The sequence below is a fragment of the Lissotriton helveticus genome, chromosome 5_1 (genome assembly GCF_964261635.1).
Source record: "Lissotriton helveticus chromosome 5_1, aLisHel1.1, whole genome shotgun sequence".
NCBI classification, from domain to species: Eukaryota; Metazoa; Chordata; class Amphibia; order Caudata; family Salamandridae; genus Lissotriton; species Lissotriton helveticus.
In genome coordinates, this window is record NC_136065.1 from 1921524726 (window position 1) to 1921542471 (window position 17746).

At 42.4% G+C, this 17746-nt stretch overlaps 5 non-coding genes across 5 annotated transcripts; all 5 read left to right on the forward strand.

The window, feature by feature from the left end:
- The first annotated feature begins 3064 nt into the window (after window positions 1-3064).
- On the forward strand, window positions 3065-3151 carry TRNASTOP-UCA (transfer RNA opal suppressor (anticodon UCA)). The gene has a single exon. It is a non-coding gene; the product is annotated as a tRNA-Sec (tRNA).
- A 3089-nt stretch (window positions 3152-6240) lies between these two features.
- TRNASTOP-UCA (transfer RNA opal suppressor (anticodon UCA)) lies at window positions 6241-6327 on the forward strand. Its single transcript has one exon. It is a non-coding gene; the product is annotated as a tRNA-Sec (tRNA).
- Window positions 6328-9484: 3157 nt separating this feature from the next.
- On the forward strand, window positions 9485-9571 carry TRNASTOP-UCA (transfer RNA opal suppressor (anticodon UCA)). Its single transcript has one exon. It is a non-coding gene; the product is annotated as a tRNA-Sec (tRNA).
- A 3087-nt stretch (window positions 9572-12658) lies between these two features.
- Window positions 12659-12745, forward strand: TRNASTOP-UCA (transfer RNA opal suppressor (anticodon UCA)). The gene has a single exon. It is a non-coding gene; the product is annotated as a tRNA-Sec (tRNA).
- A 3159-nt stretch (window positions 12746-15904) lies between these two features.
- Window positions 15905-15991, forward strand: TRNASTOP-UCA (transfer RNA opal suppressor (anticodon UCA)). The gene has a single exon. It is a non-coding gene; the product is annotated as a tRNA-Sec (tRNA).
- Window positions 15992-17746: the final 1755 nt, after the last annotated feature.

Below are 17746 nucleotides of genomic sequence, written 5' to 3' on the forward strand. Positions count from 1 at the left end.
TATCTTGAATCCAGTGGCCAAGTGAACAAGGGACTCACGTCTGAGCATACCCTGCCACACTTAGGGCGAACAAAGCGATACAAAAGGGGATGATGGACGGAGCGTTTGAACAAATCAAACCCTCACCCCAAGTCAACTGATCTGGGTTTAATCCATCACCATTCTTTAGTTCACTCAGCCACCCCAGTTCAGACATGGCTATATGCAAATCAGTCTGACCCTGTGCCTCATGGGAACAGTACAGCCCGAACTGCCAAGCCATGTCTTCCCTGGACCGGAAACAAGCATCCTGGGACCGGTTTCGGATTCATAGACCTCATCAGCCAGGCTATCTTGAATCCAGTGGCCAAGTGAACAAGTGACTCACGTCTGAGCATACCCTGCCACACAAAGGGCGAACAAAGCGATACAAAAGGGGATGATGGACGGAGCATTTGAACAAATCAAACCCTCACCCCCAGTCAACTGATCTGGGTTTAATCCATCACCATTCTTTAGTTCACTCAGCCACCCCAGTTCAGACATGGCTATATGCAAATCAGTCTGACCCTGTGCCTCATGGGAACAGTACAGCCCGAACTGCCAAGCCATGTCTTCCCTGGACCGGAAACAAGCATCCTGGGACCGGTTTCGGATTCATAATCCTCATCAGCCAGGCTATCTTGCATCCAGTGGCCAAGTGAACAAGGGATTCACGTCTGAGCATGCCCTGCCACACTTAGGGCGAACAAAGCGATACAAAAGGGGATGATGGACGGAGCGTTTGAACAAATCAAACCCTCACCCCCAGTCAACTGATCTGGGTTTAATCCATCACCATTCTTTAGTTCACTCAGCCACCCCAGTTCAGACATGGCTATATGCAAATCAGTCTGACACTGTGCCTCATGGGAACAGTACAGCCCGAACTGCCAAGCCATGTCTTCCCTGGACCGGAAACAAGCATCCTGGGACCGGTTTCGGATTCATAATCCTCATCAGCCAGGCTATCTTGAATCCAGTGGCCAAATGAACAAGGGACTCACGTCTGAGCATACCCTGCCACACTTAGGGCGAACAAAGCGATACAAAAGGGGATGATGGACGGAGAGTTTGAACAAATCAAACCCTCACCCCCAGTCAGCTGATCTGGGTTTAATCCATCACCATTCTTTAGTTCACTCAGCCACCCCAGTTCAGACACGGCTGTATGCAAACCAGTCTGACCCTGTGCCTCATGGGAACAGTACAGCCCGAACTGCCAAGCCATGTCTTCCCTGGACCGGAAACAAGCATCCTGGGACCGGTTTCGGATTCATAATCCTCATCAGCCAGGCTATCTTGAATCCAGTGGCCAAGTGAACAAGGGACTCACGTCTGAGCATACCCTGCCACACTTAGGGCGAACAAAGCGATACAAAAGGGGATGATGGACGGAGCGTTTGAACAAATCAAACCCTCACCCCCAGTCAACTGATCTGGGTTTAATCCATCACCATTCTTTAGTTCACTCAGCCACCCCAGTTCAGACATGGCTATATGCAAATTAGAATTTCCTTTCCATGAGTCATGTTGTGGTGTCTTGGACTTTCCTTTCCATGAGTCATGTTGTGGTGTCTTGGCTTTCCTTTACACAAGTCATGTTGTGGTGTCTTCTACTTTCCTTTACACAACACATTTTTTGGTGTCTTGGCTTTCCTTTACACGAGTCATGTTGTGGTGCCATGGCTTTCCTTTACACAAGTCATGTTGTGGTGCCTTGGCTTGCCTTTTCATGAGTCACGTTGTGGTGTCTTGGCTTTCCTTTACACTAGTCATGTTGTGGTGTCTTGACTTTACTTTACACAAGTCATGTTGTGGTGTCTTGGCTTTCCTTTACACAAGTTATGTTGTCTTGTCTTGAACTATCCTTTACACAAGTCATGTTATGGGGTCTTGATCTTTCCTTTACAGCATTCATGTTGTGTTGTCTTGGACTTTCCTTAACACAAGTCATGGTGTGGTGTCTTGGCCTTTCCTTTACATGAGTCATGTTTTGTTGTCTGGGACTTTTCATTTACACGAGCCATGTTGTGATGTCTTCAGCTTTCCATGAGTTATGTTGTGGTATCTTGGACTTTCCTTTACACAATTCATGTTGTGGTGTCTTGGCTTTCCTTTACATGAGCCATGTTGTGTTTTCTTGATCTTCCTTTTACACAATTCATGTTGTGGTGTCTTGGCTTTCGTTTACAAAATTCATGTTGTGGTGTCTTGGCTTTCTTTTACACAATTCATGTTGTGGTGCCTTGGGCTTTCCTTTACACAAGTCATGTTGCGATGTCTTGGCTTTCCTTTACCCATGTCATGTTGTGGTGTTTTGGATTTCCTTTACACAAGTCATGTTGTGGTGTCTTGGCTTTCCTTTACTCAAGTCATATTGTAGTCTTTTGGCTTTCCTTCACACAAGTCATGTTATGGTGTCTTGGCTTTCCTTTACTCAAGTCATGTTGTTGTGTTTTGGCTTTCCTTTACACAAGTCATGTTGCGATGTCTTGGCTTTCCTTTACTCAAGTCATGTTGTGGTGCTTTGGCTTTCCTTTACACAAGTCATGTTGTGGTGTCTTGGCTTTCCTTTACTCAAGTCATATTGTGGTGTTTTGGCTTTCTTTTACACAATCATTTTGTGGTGTCTTGCTCTTTCCGTTCATGGAGTCAGAGAGAGTGAGAGAACAGAATAAGGCTTTAAGAATGTCTGTTTATTCTGTGTTCTGTAAACTCAAATCAGCACGGCCTTTCCTCTTCTATTGTTGTTAACGCTGACATTAGCAATGATTTATCTGAACTTTGTCCACATTATAAGAAAGTCTCGTTTACCCAGAAAGCCTGTGTCTGTTTTGCATACAATCAAAAGGTTCATATTCTGAACTTTTGACTGAAACAGTGCATGAAAATAAAGACAAATCAAAAAAAGAGCTGAGCCCAGAACTTCAATAAATAGTGGACATTGATAGCTAGGCGGATTACACATTTTGGCTCACACCCTACCTGTAAAAGGGTATGTATTCTTGTGATATATATACCTGTTTTGCTACACTGTTTCTTTGCCCGGATGAACCTCAGTGGTCTGGGGTGCAGGCTTCAAACCTGTAGCTGTCTAGTGACAGAGTGGTTCAATTCCACCTTCTGGGCAAGGCAGCTTTTGTGATGGGCTGCCCATTGTCAGGGTAACTGATACATGTTTGTTTGTCAATTCTGTTCATGTTCACAACTTGTAGCAGACAATATTTGGTAACTACATTTTAAGCAGCCCTGCCGACACGTGTTTTCTTCTTTGTTTTCAAGGCCAAGAAGCACCATTTAAGATCAAAGAGTAACCAAGAGAATTACTTGTTAAATAGTAGCCAGCGCTCTGAGGGGCGATTCATCTGGGCACCCCAGCAAGTCATGAAAGGAAGGGTATGCATTAAACACAGTGTAGATTGGAGAATCTGACATTAATAATCTGAGAGATTGGGAAAAGATAGTGTCCGATACTAATGAAATGAAGGCAGTGATGTTTATCAATGGAATGAGGGTATCACATTTGACAATATCAAAGTAAATGGTCATCTATCTGCTCCCGTAGATGCCCCCGGTACTGAGGAAGGACCACTGAACCCCATCCTCAGTCCACGGAGTAGGCTTTTTGTGGGCACTTTACTTCTTTGTTACAGACTTTGCTCACAGATCTTTTAGTCTCACAGTCTTTCTGTGCACCCAATATAAACAAATGAATAAATAAATACATGAATGCATATGTAAAATGAAGCATGCAAAATGAGTTTGCCTCTAGGCTATCCCATTTTTGGGGCCAGATAATGGACCCTGAGGCACAACGACATAAAGCCATATCCTCAGGGTTATACCATTCCATCACATTCGGAAACTAGGATTAAAAAGTCCTTTTGTACAACAAAAAATCTAACATCCTTATCACGTCCTCTCATCTGGAGTGATCCAGCAGAGCAAAAAATATGTTGCAGCATAACCTGATTAATAGAGTGTTTTAAATCTTATGACCGCCTCTGCCCTCCTCCACTGCGGGGGTGCCACCCTTTTCCCCTTTCCCCCCGAGTTCAATCAGAGGTCACAGAGCCCGGCTGTCACTGCATAGAGGCGCTCTGCTCAGCATCCTCAACCTTGTTCCCACATCAGCACGCGGCCTGTTCCTAGTCCGTTGCACCTGCACCCCCGAGTCCACACCACTGCCGAGTGACTGACAGTTTTATCAGAGTAATCCAAGTCACCAAGAATGCAATGTTTAAGTCCCACACTTTTCATTTACAAAGCACTAGTGTTCGCAGGTGTCTTACTACAATTGAAGTGACTCAGAACTACAATTCCCAGAATGTATTAGGTTATTTAAATAAAATACAGGACAAGAGTGTTGCATGTTTGATACCATGAAATCACCAGGTAACTCTTCCTTACATAGCTGACCATTTACATAAAGGTCAGCCTATGGTCTCTGCAAGTAATTCTGCCAAGGGCGAGAAGGCTTCGAGAGGAACAGCCAAGAGGAACGGTTACCAGGAGGAACTACTACAAATCCTCCAAGAAAAGGCAAATACAGCAAACCTAAAACTGATGACTGATGTAGAAACGGGTATGTCAAGAAACGTTTAGATTTATTAATAAATACACCTACACCTCAGCTTCACTTGTCTTTACAATTAGCACATGTCGGGGTTGTGGTGTCTTGGACTTTCCTTTACACAAGTCATGTTGTGGTGTCTTGGGCTTTTCTTTCCACAAGTCGTTTTGAGGTGTCTTAGAATTTCCTTTCCATGAGTCATGTTGTGGTGTCTTGGACTTTCCTTTCCATGAGTCATGTTGTGGTGTCTTGGCTTTCCTTTACACAAGTCATGTTGTGGTGTCTTCTACTTTCCTTTACACAAGACATTTTTTGGTGTCTTGGCTTTCCTTTACACGAGTCATGTTGTGGTGCCATGGCTTTCCTTTACACAAGTCATGTTGTGGTGCCTTGGCTTGCCTTTTCATGAGTCACGTTGTGGTGTCTTGGCTTTCCTTTACACTAGTCATGTTGTGGTGTCTTGACTTTACTTTACACAAGTCATGTTGTGGTGTCTTGGCTTTCCTTTACACAAGTTATGTTGTCTTGTCTTGAACTATCCTTTACACAAGTCATGTTATGGGGTCTTGATCTTTCCTTTACAGCATTCATGTTGTGTTGTCTTGGACTTTCCTTAACACAAGTCATGGTGTGGTGTCTTGGCCTTTCCTTTACATGAGTCATGTTTTGTTGTCTGGCACTTTTCATTTACACGAGCCATGTTGTGGTGTCTTCAGCTTTCCATGAGTTATGTTGTGGTATCTTGGACTTTCCTTTACACAATTCATGTTGTGGTGTCTTGGCTTTCCTTTACTTGAGCCATGTTGTGTTTTCTTGATCTTCCTTTTACACAATTCATGTTGTGGTGTCTTGGCTTTCGTTTACAAAATTCATGTTGTGGTGTCTTGGCTTTCTTTTACACAATTCATGTTGTGGTGCCTTGGGCTTTCCTTTACACAAGTCATGTTGCGATGTCTTGGCTTTCCTTTACCCAAGTCATGTTGTGGTGTTTTGGATTTCCTTTACACAAGTCATGTTATGGTGTCTTGGCTTTCCTTTACTCAAGTCATGTTGTGGTGTTTTGGCTTTCCTTTACACAAGTCATGTTGCGATGTCTTGGCTTTCCTTTACTCAAGTCATGTTGTGGTGTTTTGGCTTTCCTTTACACAAGTCATGGTGTGGTGTCTTGGCTTTCCTTTACTCAAGTCATATTGTGGTGTTTTGGCTTTCCTTTACACAATCATTTTGTGGTGTCTTGCTCTTTCCGTTCAAGGAGTCAGAGAGAGTGAGAGAACAGAATAAGGCTTTAAGAATGTCTGTTTATTCTGTGTTCTGTAAACTCAAATCAGCACGGCCTTTCCTCTTCTATTGTTGTTAACGCTGACATTAGCAATGATTTATCTGAACTTTGTCCACATTATAAGAAAGTCTCGTTTACCCAGAAAGCCTGTGTCTGTTTTGCATACAATCAAAAGGTTCATATTCTGAACTTTTGACTGAAACAGTGCATGAAAATAAAGACAAATCAAAAATAGAGCTGAGCCCAGAACTTCAATAAATAGTGGACATTGATAGCTAGGCGGATTACACATTTTGGCTCACACCCTACCTGTAAAAGAGTATGTATTCTTGTGATATATATACCTGTTTTGCTACACTGTTTCTTTGCCCGGATGAACCTCAGTGGTCTGGGGTGCAGGCTTCAAACCTGTAACTGTCTAGTGACAGAGTGGTTCAATTCCACCTTCTGGGCGAGGCAGCTTTTGTGATGGGCTGCCCATTGTCAGGGTAACTAATACATGTTTTTTTGTCAATTCTGTTCATGGTCACAACTTGTAGCAGACAATATTTGGTAACTACATTTTAAGCAGCCCTGCCGACCCGTGTTTTCTTCTTTGTTTTCAAGGCCACGGCACCATTTAAGATCAAAGAGTAACCAAGAGAATTACTTGTTAAATAGTAGCCAGCGCTCTGAGGGGCGATTCATCTGGGCACCCCAGCAAGTCATGAAAGGAAGGGTATGCATTAAACACAGTGTAGATTGGAGAATCTGACATTAATAATCTGAGAGACTGGGAAGAGATAGTGTCCGATACTAATGAAATGAAGGCACTGATTTTCATGAATGGAATGAGGGTATCACATTAGACAATATCAAAGTAAATGGTCATCTATCTGCTCCCGTAGATGCCCCTGGTACTGAGGAAGGACCACTGAACCCCATCCTCAGTCCACGGAGCAGGCTTTTTGTGGGCACTTTACTTCTTTGTTGCAGACTTTGCTCACAGATCTTGGAGTCTCACAGTCTTTCTGTGCACCCAATATAAACAAATGAATAAATAAATACATGAATGCATATGTAAAATGAAGCATGCAAAATGAGTTTGCCTCTAGGCTATCCCATTTTTGGGGCCAGATAATGGACCCTGAGGCACAACGACATAAAGCGATATCCTCAGGGTTATACCATTCCATCACATTTGGAAACTAGGATTAAAAAGTCCTTTTGTACAACAAAAAATCTAACATCCTTATCACGTCCTCTCATCTGGAGTGATCCAGCAGAGCAAAAAATATGTTGCAGCATAACCTGATTAATAGAGTGTTTTAAATCGTATGACCGCCTCTGCCCTCCTCCACTGCGGGGGTGCCACCCTTTTCCCCTTTCCCCCCGAGTTCAATCAGAGGCCACAGAGCCCGGCTGTCACTGCATAGAGGCGCTCTGCTCAGCATCCTCAACCTTGTTCCCACAACAGCACGTGGCCTGTTCCTAGTCCGTTGCACCTGCACCCCCGAGTTCACACCACTGCCAAATGACTGACAGTTTTATCAGAGTAATCCAGGTCACCAAGAATGCAATGTTTAAGTCCCACACTTTTCATTTACAAAGCACTAGTGTTCGCAGGTGTTTTACTACAATTGAAGTGACTCGGAACTACAATTCCCAGAATGTATTAGGTTATTTAAATAAAATACAGGACAAGAGTGTTGCATGTTTGATACCATGAAATTACCAGGTAACTCTTCCTTACATAGCTGACCATTTACATAAAGGTCAGCCTATGGTCTCTGCAAGTAATTCTGCCTAGGGCGAGAAGGCTTCGAGAGGAACAGCCAAGAGGAATGGTTACCAGGAGGAACTACTACAAATCCTCCAAGAAAAGGCAAATACAGCAAACCTAAAACTGATGACTGATGTAGAAACGGGTATGTCAAGAAACGTTTAGATTTATTAATAAATACACCTACACCTCAGCTTCACTTGTCTTTACAATTAGCACATGTCGGGGTTGTGGTGACTTGGACTTTCCTTTACACAAGTCATGTTGTGGTGTCTTGGGCTTTTCTTTCCACAAGTCGTTTTGAGGTGTCTTAGAATTTCCTTTCCATGAGTCATGTTGTGGTGTCTTGGACTTTCCTTTCCATGAGTCATGTTGTGGTGTCTTGGCTTTCCTTTACACAAGTCATGCTGTGGTGTCTTCTACTTTCCTTTACACAAGACATTTTTTGGTGTCTTGGCTTTCCTTTACACGAGTCATGTTGTGGTGCCATGGCTTTCCTTTACACAAGTCATGTTGTGGTGCCTTGGTTTGCCTTTTAATGAGTCACGTTGTGGTGTCTTGGCTTTCCTTTACACTAGTCATGTTGTGGTGTCTTGACTTTACTTTACACAAGTCATGTTGTGGTGTCTTGGCTTTCCTTTACACAAGTTATGTTGTCTTGTCTTGAACTATCCTTTACGCAAGTCATGTTATGGGGTCTTGATCTTTCCTTTACAGCATTCATGTTGTGTTGTCTTGGACTTTCCTTAACACAAGTCATGGTGTGGTGTCTTGGCCTTTCCTTTACATGAGTCATGTTTTGTTGTCTGGGACTTTTCATTTACACGAGCCATGTTGTGGTGTCTTCAGCTTTCCATGAGTTATGTTGTGGTATCTTGGACTTTCCTTTACACAATTCATGTTGTGGTGTCTTGGCTTTCCTTTACATGAGCCATGTTGTGTTTTCTTGATCTTCCTTTTACACAATTCATGTTGTGGTGTCTTGGCTTTCGTTTACAAAATTCATGTTGTGGTGTCTTGGCTTTCTTTTACACAATTCATGTTGTGGTGCCTTGGGCTTTCCTTTACACAAGTCATGTTGCGATGTCTTGGCTTTCCTTTACCCAAGTCATGTTGTGGTGTTTTGGATTTCCTTTACACAAGTCATGTTGTGGTGTCTTGGCTTTCCTTTACTCAAGTCATATTGTAGTCTTTTGGCTTTCCTTTACACAAGTCATGTTATGGTGTCTTGGCTTTCCTTTACTCAAGTCATCTTGTGGTGTTATGGCTTTCCTTTACACAAGTCATGTTGCGATGTCTTGGCTTTCCGTTACTCAAGTCATGTTGTGGTGTTTTGGCTTTCCTTTACACAAGTCATGTTGTGGTGTCTTGGCTTTCCTTTACTCAAGTCATATTGTGGTGTTTTGGCTTTCCTTTACACAATCTTTTTGTGGTGTCTTGCTCTTTCCGTTCAAGGAGTCAGAGAGAGTGAGAGAACAGAATAAGGCTTTAAGAATGTCTGTTTATTCTGTGTTCTGTAAACTCAAATGAGCACGGCCTTTCCTCTTCTATTGTTGTTAACGCTGACATTAGCAATGATTTATCTGAACTTTGTCCACATTATAAGAAAGTCTTGTTTACCCAGAAAGCCTGTGTCTGTTTTGCATACAATCAAAAGGTTCATATTCTGAACTTTTGACTGAAACAGTGCATGAAAATAAAGACAAATCAAAAATAGAGCTGAGCCCAGAACTTCAATAAATAGTGGACATTGATAGCTAGGCGGATTACACATTTTGGCTCACACCCTACCTGTAAAAGAGTATGTATTCTTGTGATATATATACCTGTTTTGCTACACTGTTTCTTTGCCCGGATGAACCTCAGTGGTCTGGGGTGCAGGCTTCAAACCTGTAACTGTCTAGTGACAGAGTGGTTCAATTCCACCTTCTGGGCGAGGCAGCTTTTGTGATGGGCTGCCCATTGTCAGGGTAACTAATACATGTGTTTTTGTCAATTCTGTTCATGGTCACAACTTGTAGCAGACAATATTTGGTAACTACATTTTAAGCAGCCCTGCCGACCCGTGTTTTCTTCTTTGTTTTCAAGGCCACGGCACCATTTAAGATCAAAGAGTAACCAAGAGAATTACTTGTTAAATAGTAGCCAGCGCTCTGAGGGGCGATTCATCTGGGCACCCCAGCAAGTCATGAAAGGAAGGGTATGCATTAAACACAGTGTAGATTGGAGAATCTGACATTAATAATCTGAGAGACTGGGAAGAGATAGTGTCCGATACTAATGAAATGAAGGCACTGATTTTCATGAATGGAATGAGGGTATCACATTAGACAATATCAAAGTAAATGGTCATCTATCTGCTCCCGTAGATGCCCCCGGTACTGAGGAAGGACCACTGAACCCCATCCTCAGTCCACGGAGCAGGCTTTTTGTGGGCACTTTACTTCTTTGTTGCAGACTTTGCTCACAGATCTTGGAGTCTCACAGTCTTTCTGTGCACCCAATATAAACAAATGAATAAATAAATACATGAATGCATATGTAAAATGAAGCATGCAAAATGAGTTTGCCTCTAGGCTATCCCATTTTTGGGGCCAGATAATGGACCCTGAGGCACAACGACATAAAGCGATATCCTCAGGGTTATACCATTCCATCACATTTGGAAACTAGGATTAAAAAGTCCTTTTGTACAACAAAAAATCTAACATCCTTATCACGTCCTCTCATCTGGAGTGATCCAGCAGAGCAAAAAATATGTTGCAGCATAACCTGATTAATAGAGTGTTTTAAATCGTATGACCGCCTCTGCCCTCCTCCACTGCGGGGGTGCCACCCTTTTCCCCTTTCCCCCCGAGTTCAATCAGAGGCCACAGAGCCCGGCTGTCACTGCATAGAGGCGCTCTGCTCAGCATCCTCAACCTTGTTCCCACATCAGCACGTGGCCTGTTCCTAGTCCGTTGCACCTGCACCCCCGAGTTCACACCACTGCCAAATGACTGACAGTTTTATCAGAGTAATCCAGGTCACCAAGAATGCAATGTTTAAGTCCCACACTTTTCATTTACAAAGCACTAGTGTTCGCAGGTGTTTTACTACAATTGAAGTGACTCGGAACTACAATTCCCAGAATGTATTAGGTTATTTAAATAAAATACAGGACAAGAGTGTTGCATGTTTGATACCATGAAATTACCAGGTAACTCTTCCTTACATAGCTGACCATTTACATAAAGGTCAGCCTATGGTCTCTGCAAGTAATTCTGCCTAGGGCGAGAAGGCTTCGAGAGGAACAGCCAAGAGGAATGGTTACCAGGAGGAACTACTACAAATCCTCCAAGAAAAGGCAAATACAGCAAACCTAAAACTGATGACTGATGTAGAAACGGGTATGTCAAGAAACGTTTAGATTTATTAATAAATACACCTACACCTCAGCTTCACTTGTCTTTACAATTAGCACATGTCGGGGTTGTGGTGACTTGGACTTTCCTTTACACAAGTCATGTTGTGGTGTCTTGGGCTTTTCTTTCCACAAGTCGTTTTGAGGTGTCTTAGAATTTCCTTTCCATGAGTCATGTTGTGGTGTCTTGGACTTTCCTTTCCATGAGTCATGTTGTGGTGTCTTGGCTTTCCTTTACACAAGTCATGCTGTGGTGTCTTCTACTTTCCTTTACACAAGACATTTTTTGGTGTCTTGGCTTTCCTTTACACGAGTCATGTTGTGGTGCCATGGCTTTCCTTTACACAAGTCATGTTGTGGTGCCTTGGTTTGCCTTTTAATGAGTCACGTTGTGGTGTCTTGGCTTTCCTTTACACTAGTCATGTTGTGGTGTCTTGACTTTACTTTACACAAGTCATGTTGTGGTGTCTTGGCTTTCCTTTACACAAGTTATGTTGTCTTGTCTTGAACTATCCTTTACGCAAGTCATGTTATGGGGTCTTGATCTTTCCTTTACAGCATTCATGTTGTGTTGTCTTGGACTTTCCTTAACACAAGTCATGGTGTGGTGTCTTGGCCTTTCCTTTACATGAGTCATGTTTTGTTGTCTGGGACTTTTCATTTACACGAGCCATGTTGTGGTGTCTTCAGCTTTCCATGAGTTATGTTGTGGTATCTTGGACTTTCCTTTACACAATTCATGTTGTGGTGTCTTGGCTTTCCTTTACATGAGCCATGTTGTGTTTTCTTGATCTTCCTTTTACACAATTCATGTTGTGGTGTCTTGGCTTTCGTTTACAAAATTCATGTTGTGGTGTCTTGGCTTTCTTTTACACAATTCATGTTGTGGTGCCTTGGGCTTTCCTTTACACAAGTCATGTTGCGATGTCTTGGCTTTCCTTTACCCAAGTCATGTTGTGGTGTTTTGGATTTCCTTTACACAAGTCATGTTGTGGTGTCTTGGCTTTCCTTTACTCAAGTCATATTGTAGTCTTTTGGCTTTCCTTTACACAAGTCATGTTATGGTGTCTTGGCTTTCCTTTACTCAAGTCATCTTGTGGTGTTATGGCTTTCCTTTACACAAGTCATGTTGCGATGTCTTGGCTTTCCGTTACTCAAGTCATGTTGTGGTGTTTTGGCTTTCCTTTACACAATCTTTTTGTGGTGTCTTGCTCTTTCCGTTCAAGGAGTCAGAGAGAGTGAGAAAACAGAATAAGGCTTTAAGAATGTCTGTTTATTCTGTGTTCTGTAAACTCAAATGAGCACGGCCTTTCCTCTTCTATTGTTGTTAACGCTGACATTAGCAATGATTTATCTGAACTTTGTCCACATTATAAGAAAGTCTTGTTTACCCAGAAAGCCTGTGTCTGTTTTGCATACAATCAAAAGGTTCATATTCTGAACTTTTGACTGAAACAGTGCATGAAAATAAAGACAAATCAAAAATAGAGCTGAGCCCAGAACTTCAATAAATAGTGGACATTGATAGCTAGGCGGATTACACATTTTGGCTCACACCCTACCTGTAAAAGAGTATGTATTCTTGTGATATATATACCTGTTTTGCTACACTGTTTCTTTGCCCGGATGAACCTCAGTGGTCTGGGGTGCAGTCTTCAAACCTGTAGCTGTCTACTGACAGAGTGGTTCAATTCCACTTTCTGGGCGAGGCAGCTTTTGTGATGGGCTGCCCATTGTCAGGGTAACTAATACATGTTTTTTGTCAATTCTGTTCATGTTCACAACTTGTAGCAGACAATATTTGGTAACTACATTTTAAGCAGCCCTGCCGACACGTGTTTTCTTCTTTGTTTTCAAGGCCACGGCACCATTTAAGATCAAAGAGTAACCAAGAGAATTACTTGTTAAATAGTAGCCAGCGCTCTGAGGGGCGATTCATCTGGGCACCCCAGCAAGTCATGAAAGGAAGGGTATGCATTAAACACAGTGTAGATTGGAGAATCTGACATTAATAATCTGAGAGACTGGGAAGAGATAGTGTCCGATACTAATGAAATGAAGGCACTGATTTTCATGAATGGAATGAGTGTATCACATTAGACAATATCAAAGTAAATGGTCATCTATCTGCTCCCGTAGATGCCCCCGGTACTGAGGAAGGACCACTGAACCCCATCCTCAGTCCACGGAGTAGGCTTTTTGTGGGCACTTTACTTCTTTGTTGCAGACTTTGCTCACAGATCTTGGAGTCTCACAGTCTTTCTGTGCACCCAATAAAAACAAATGAATAAATAAATACATGAATGCATATGTAAAATGAAGCATGCAAAATGAGTTTGCCTCTAGGCTATCCCATTTTTTGGGGCCAGATAATGGACCCTGAGGCACAACGACATTAAGCGATATCCTCGGGGTTATACCATTCCATCACATTTGGAAACTAGGATTAAAAAGTCCTTTTGTACAACAAAAAATCTAACATCCTTATCACGTCCTCTCATCTGGAGTGATCCAGCAGAGCAAAAAATATGTTGCAGCATAACCTGCTTAATAGAGTGTTTTAAATCGTATGACCGCCTCTGCCCTCCTCCACTGCGGGGGTGCCACCCTTTTCCCCTTTCCCCCCCGAGTTCAATCAGAGGTCACAGAGCCCGGCTGTCACTGCATAGAGGCGCTCTGCTCAGCATCCTCAACCTTGTTCCCACATCAGCACGTGGCCTGTTCCTAGTCCGTTGCACCTGCACCCCCGAGTTCACACCACTGCCGAGTGACTGACAGTTTTATCAGAGTAATCCAGGTCACCAAGAATGCAATGTTTAAGTCCCACACTTTTCATTTACAAAGCACTAGTGTTCGCAGGTGTCTTACTACAATTGAAGTGACTCGCAACTACAATTCCCAGAATGTATTAGGTTATTTAAATAAAATACAGGACAAGAGTGTTGCATGTTTGATACCATGAAATCACCAGGTAACTCTTCCTTACATAGCTGACCATTTACATAAAGGTCAGCCTATGGTCTCTGCAAGTAATTCTGCCTAGGGCGAGAAGGCTTCGAGAGGAACAGCCAAAGAGGAACGGTTACCAGGAGGAACTACTACAAATCCTCCAAGAAAAGGCAAATACAGCAAACCTAAAACTGATGACTGATGTAGAAACGGGTATGTCAAGAAACGTTTAGATTTATTAATAAATACACCTACACCTCAGCTTCCTTTGTCTTTACAATTAGCACATGTCGGGGTTGTTGTGTCTTGGACTTTCCTTTACACAAGTCATGTTGTGGTGTCTTGGGCTTTTCTTTCCACAAGTCGTTTTGAGGTGTCTTAGAATTTCCTTTCCATGAGTCATGTTGTGGTGTCTTGGACTTTCCTTTCCATGAGTCATGTTGTGGTGTCTTGGCTTTCCTTTACACAAGTCATGTTGTGGTGTCTTCTACTTTCCTTTACACAAGACATTTTTTGGTGTCTTGGCTTTCCTTTACACGAGTCATGTTGTGGTACCATGGCTTTCCTGTACACAAGTCATGTTGTGGTGCCTTGGCTTGCCTTTTCATGAGTCACGTTTTGGTGTCTTGGCTTTCCTTTACACTAGTCATGTTGTGGTGTCTTGACTTTACTTTACACAAGTCATGTTGTGGTGTCTTGGCTTTCCTTTACACAAGTTATGTTGTCTTGTCTTGAACTATCCTTTACACAAGTCATGTTATGGGGTCTTGATCTTTCCTTTACAGCATTCATGTTGTGTTGTCTTGGACTTTCCTTAACACAAGTCATGGTGTGGTGTCTTGGCCTTTCCTTTACATGAGTCATGTTTTGTTGTCTGGGACTTTTCATTTACACGAGCCATGTTGTGGTGTCTTCAGTTTTCCATGAGTTATGTTGTGGTATCTTGGACTTTCCTTTACACAATTCATGTTGTGGTGTCTTGGCTTTCCTTTACATGAGCCATGTTGTGTTTTCTTGATCTTCCTTTTACACAATTCATGTTGTGGTGTCTTGGCTTTCGTTTACAAAATTCATGTTGTGGTGTCTTGGCTTTCTTTTACACAATACATGTTGTGGTGCCTTGGGCTTTCCTTTACACAAGTCATGTTGCGATGTCTTGGCTTTCCTTTACCCAAGTCATGTTGTGGTGTTTTGGATTTCCTTTACACAAGTCATGTTGTGGTGCCTTGGCTTTCCTTTACTCAAGTCATATTGTAGTCTTTTGGCTTTCCTTTACACAAGTCATGTTATGGTGTCTTGGCTTTCCTTTACTCAAGTCATGTTGTGGTGTTTTGGCTTTCCTTTACACAAGTCATGTTGCGATGTCTTGGCTTTCCTTTACTCAAGTCATGTTGTGGTGTTTTGGCTTTCCTTTACACAAGTCATGTTGTGGTGTCTTGGCTTTCCTTTACTCAAGTCATATTGTGGTGTTTTGGCTTTCCTTTACACAGTCATTTTGTGGTGTCTTGCTCTTTCCGTTCAAGGAGTCAGAGAGAGTGAGAGAACAGAATAAGGCTTTAAGAATGTCTGTTTATTCTGTGTTCTGTAAAATCAAATCAGCACGGCCTTTCCTCTTCTATTGTTGTTAACGCTGACATTAGCAATGATTTATCTGAACTTTGTCCACATTATAAGAAAGTCTCGTTTACCCAGAAAGCCTGTGTCTGTTTTGCATACAATCAAAAGGTTAATATTCTGAACTTTTGACTGAAACAGTGCATGAAAATAAAGACAAATCAAAAATAGAGCTGAGCCCAGAACTTCAATAAATAGTGGACATTGATAGCTAGGCGAATTACACATTTTGGCTCACACCCTACCTGTAAAAGAGTATGTATTCTTGTGATATATATACCTGTTTTGCTACACTGTTTCTTTCCCCGGATGAACCTCAGTGGTCTGGGGTGCAGGCTTCAAACCTGTAGCTGTCTAGTGACAGAGTGGTTCAATTCCACCTTCTGGGCGAGGCAGCTTTTGTGATGGGCTGCCAATTGTCAGGGTAACTAATACATGTTTTTTTGTCAATTCTGTTCATGTTCACAACTTGTAGCAGACAATATTTGGTAACTACATTTTAAGCAGCCCTGCCGACACGTGTTTTCTTCTTTGTTTTCAAGGCCACGGCACCATTTAAGATCAAAGAGGAACCAAGAGAATTACTTGTTAAATAGTAGCCAGCGCTCTGAGGGGCGATTCATCTGGGCACCCCAGCAAGTCATGAAAGGAAGGGTATGCATTGAACACAGTGTAGATTGGAGAATCTGACATTAATAATCTGAGAGACTGGGAAGAGATAGTGTCCGATACTAATGAAATGAAGGCACTGATTTTCATGAATGGAATGAGGGTATCACATTAGACAATATCAAAGTAAATGGTCATCTATCTGCTCCCGTAGATGCCCCCGGTACTGAGGAAGGACCACTGATCCCCATCCTCAGTCCACGGAGTAGGCTTTTTGTGGGCACTTTACTTCTTTGTTGCAGACTTTGCTCACAGATCTTGGAGTCTCACAGTCTTTCTGTGCACCCAATATAAACAAATGAATAAATAAATACTTGAATGCATATATAAAATGAAGCATGCAAAATGAGTTTGCCTCTAGGCTATCCCATTTTTGGGGCCAGATAATGGACCCTGAGGCAAAACGACATAAAGCGATATCCTCAGGGTTATACCATTCCATCACATTTGGAAACTAGGATTAAAAAGTCCTTTTGTACAACAAAAAATCTAACATCCTTATCACGTCCTCTCATCTGGAGTGATCCAGCAGAGCAAAGAATATGTTGCAGCATAACCTGATTAATAGAGTATTTTAAATCTTATGACTGCCTCTGCCCTCCTCCACTGCGGGGGTGCCACCCTTTTCCCCTTTCCCCCCAAGTTCAATCAGAGGTCACAGAGCCCGGCTGTCACTGCATAGAGGCGCTCTGCTCAGCATCCTCAACCTTGTTCCCACATCAGCACGTGGCCTGTTCCTAGTCCGTTGCACCTGCACCCCCGAGTTCACACCACTGCCGAGTGACTGACAGTTTTATCAGAGTAATCCAGGTCACCAAAAATGCAATGTTTAAGTCCCACACTTTTCATTTACAAAGCACTAGTGTTCGCAGGTGTCTTACTACAATTGAAGTGACTCGGAACTACAATTCCCAGAATGTATTAGGTTATTTAAATAAAATACAGGACAAGAGTGTTGCATGTTTGATACCATGAAATCACCAGGTAACTCTTCCTTACATAGCTGACCATTTACATAAAGGTCAGCCTATGGTCTCTGCAAGTAATTCTGCCTAGGGCGAGAAGGCTTCGAGAGGAACAGCCAAGAGGAATGGTTACCAGGAGGAACTACTACAAATCCTCCAAGAAAATTCAAATACAGCAAACCTAAAACTGATGACTGATGTAGAAACGGGTATGTCAAGAAATGTTTAGATTTATTAATAAATACACCTACACCTCAGCTTCACTTGTCTTTACAATTAGCACATGTCGGGGTTGTGGTGTCTTGGACTTTCCTTTACACAAGTCATGTTGTGGTGTCTTGGGCTTTTCTTTCCACAAGTCGTTTTGAGGTGTCTTAGAATTTCCTTTCCATGAGTCATGTTGTGGTGTCTTGGACTTTCCTTTCCATGAGTCATGTTGTGGTGTCTTGGCTTTCCTTTACACAAGTCATGTTGTGGTGTCTTCTACTTTCCTTTACACAAGACATTTTTT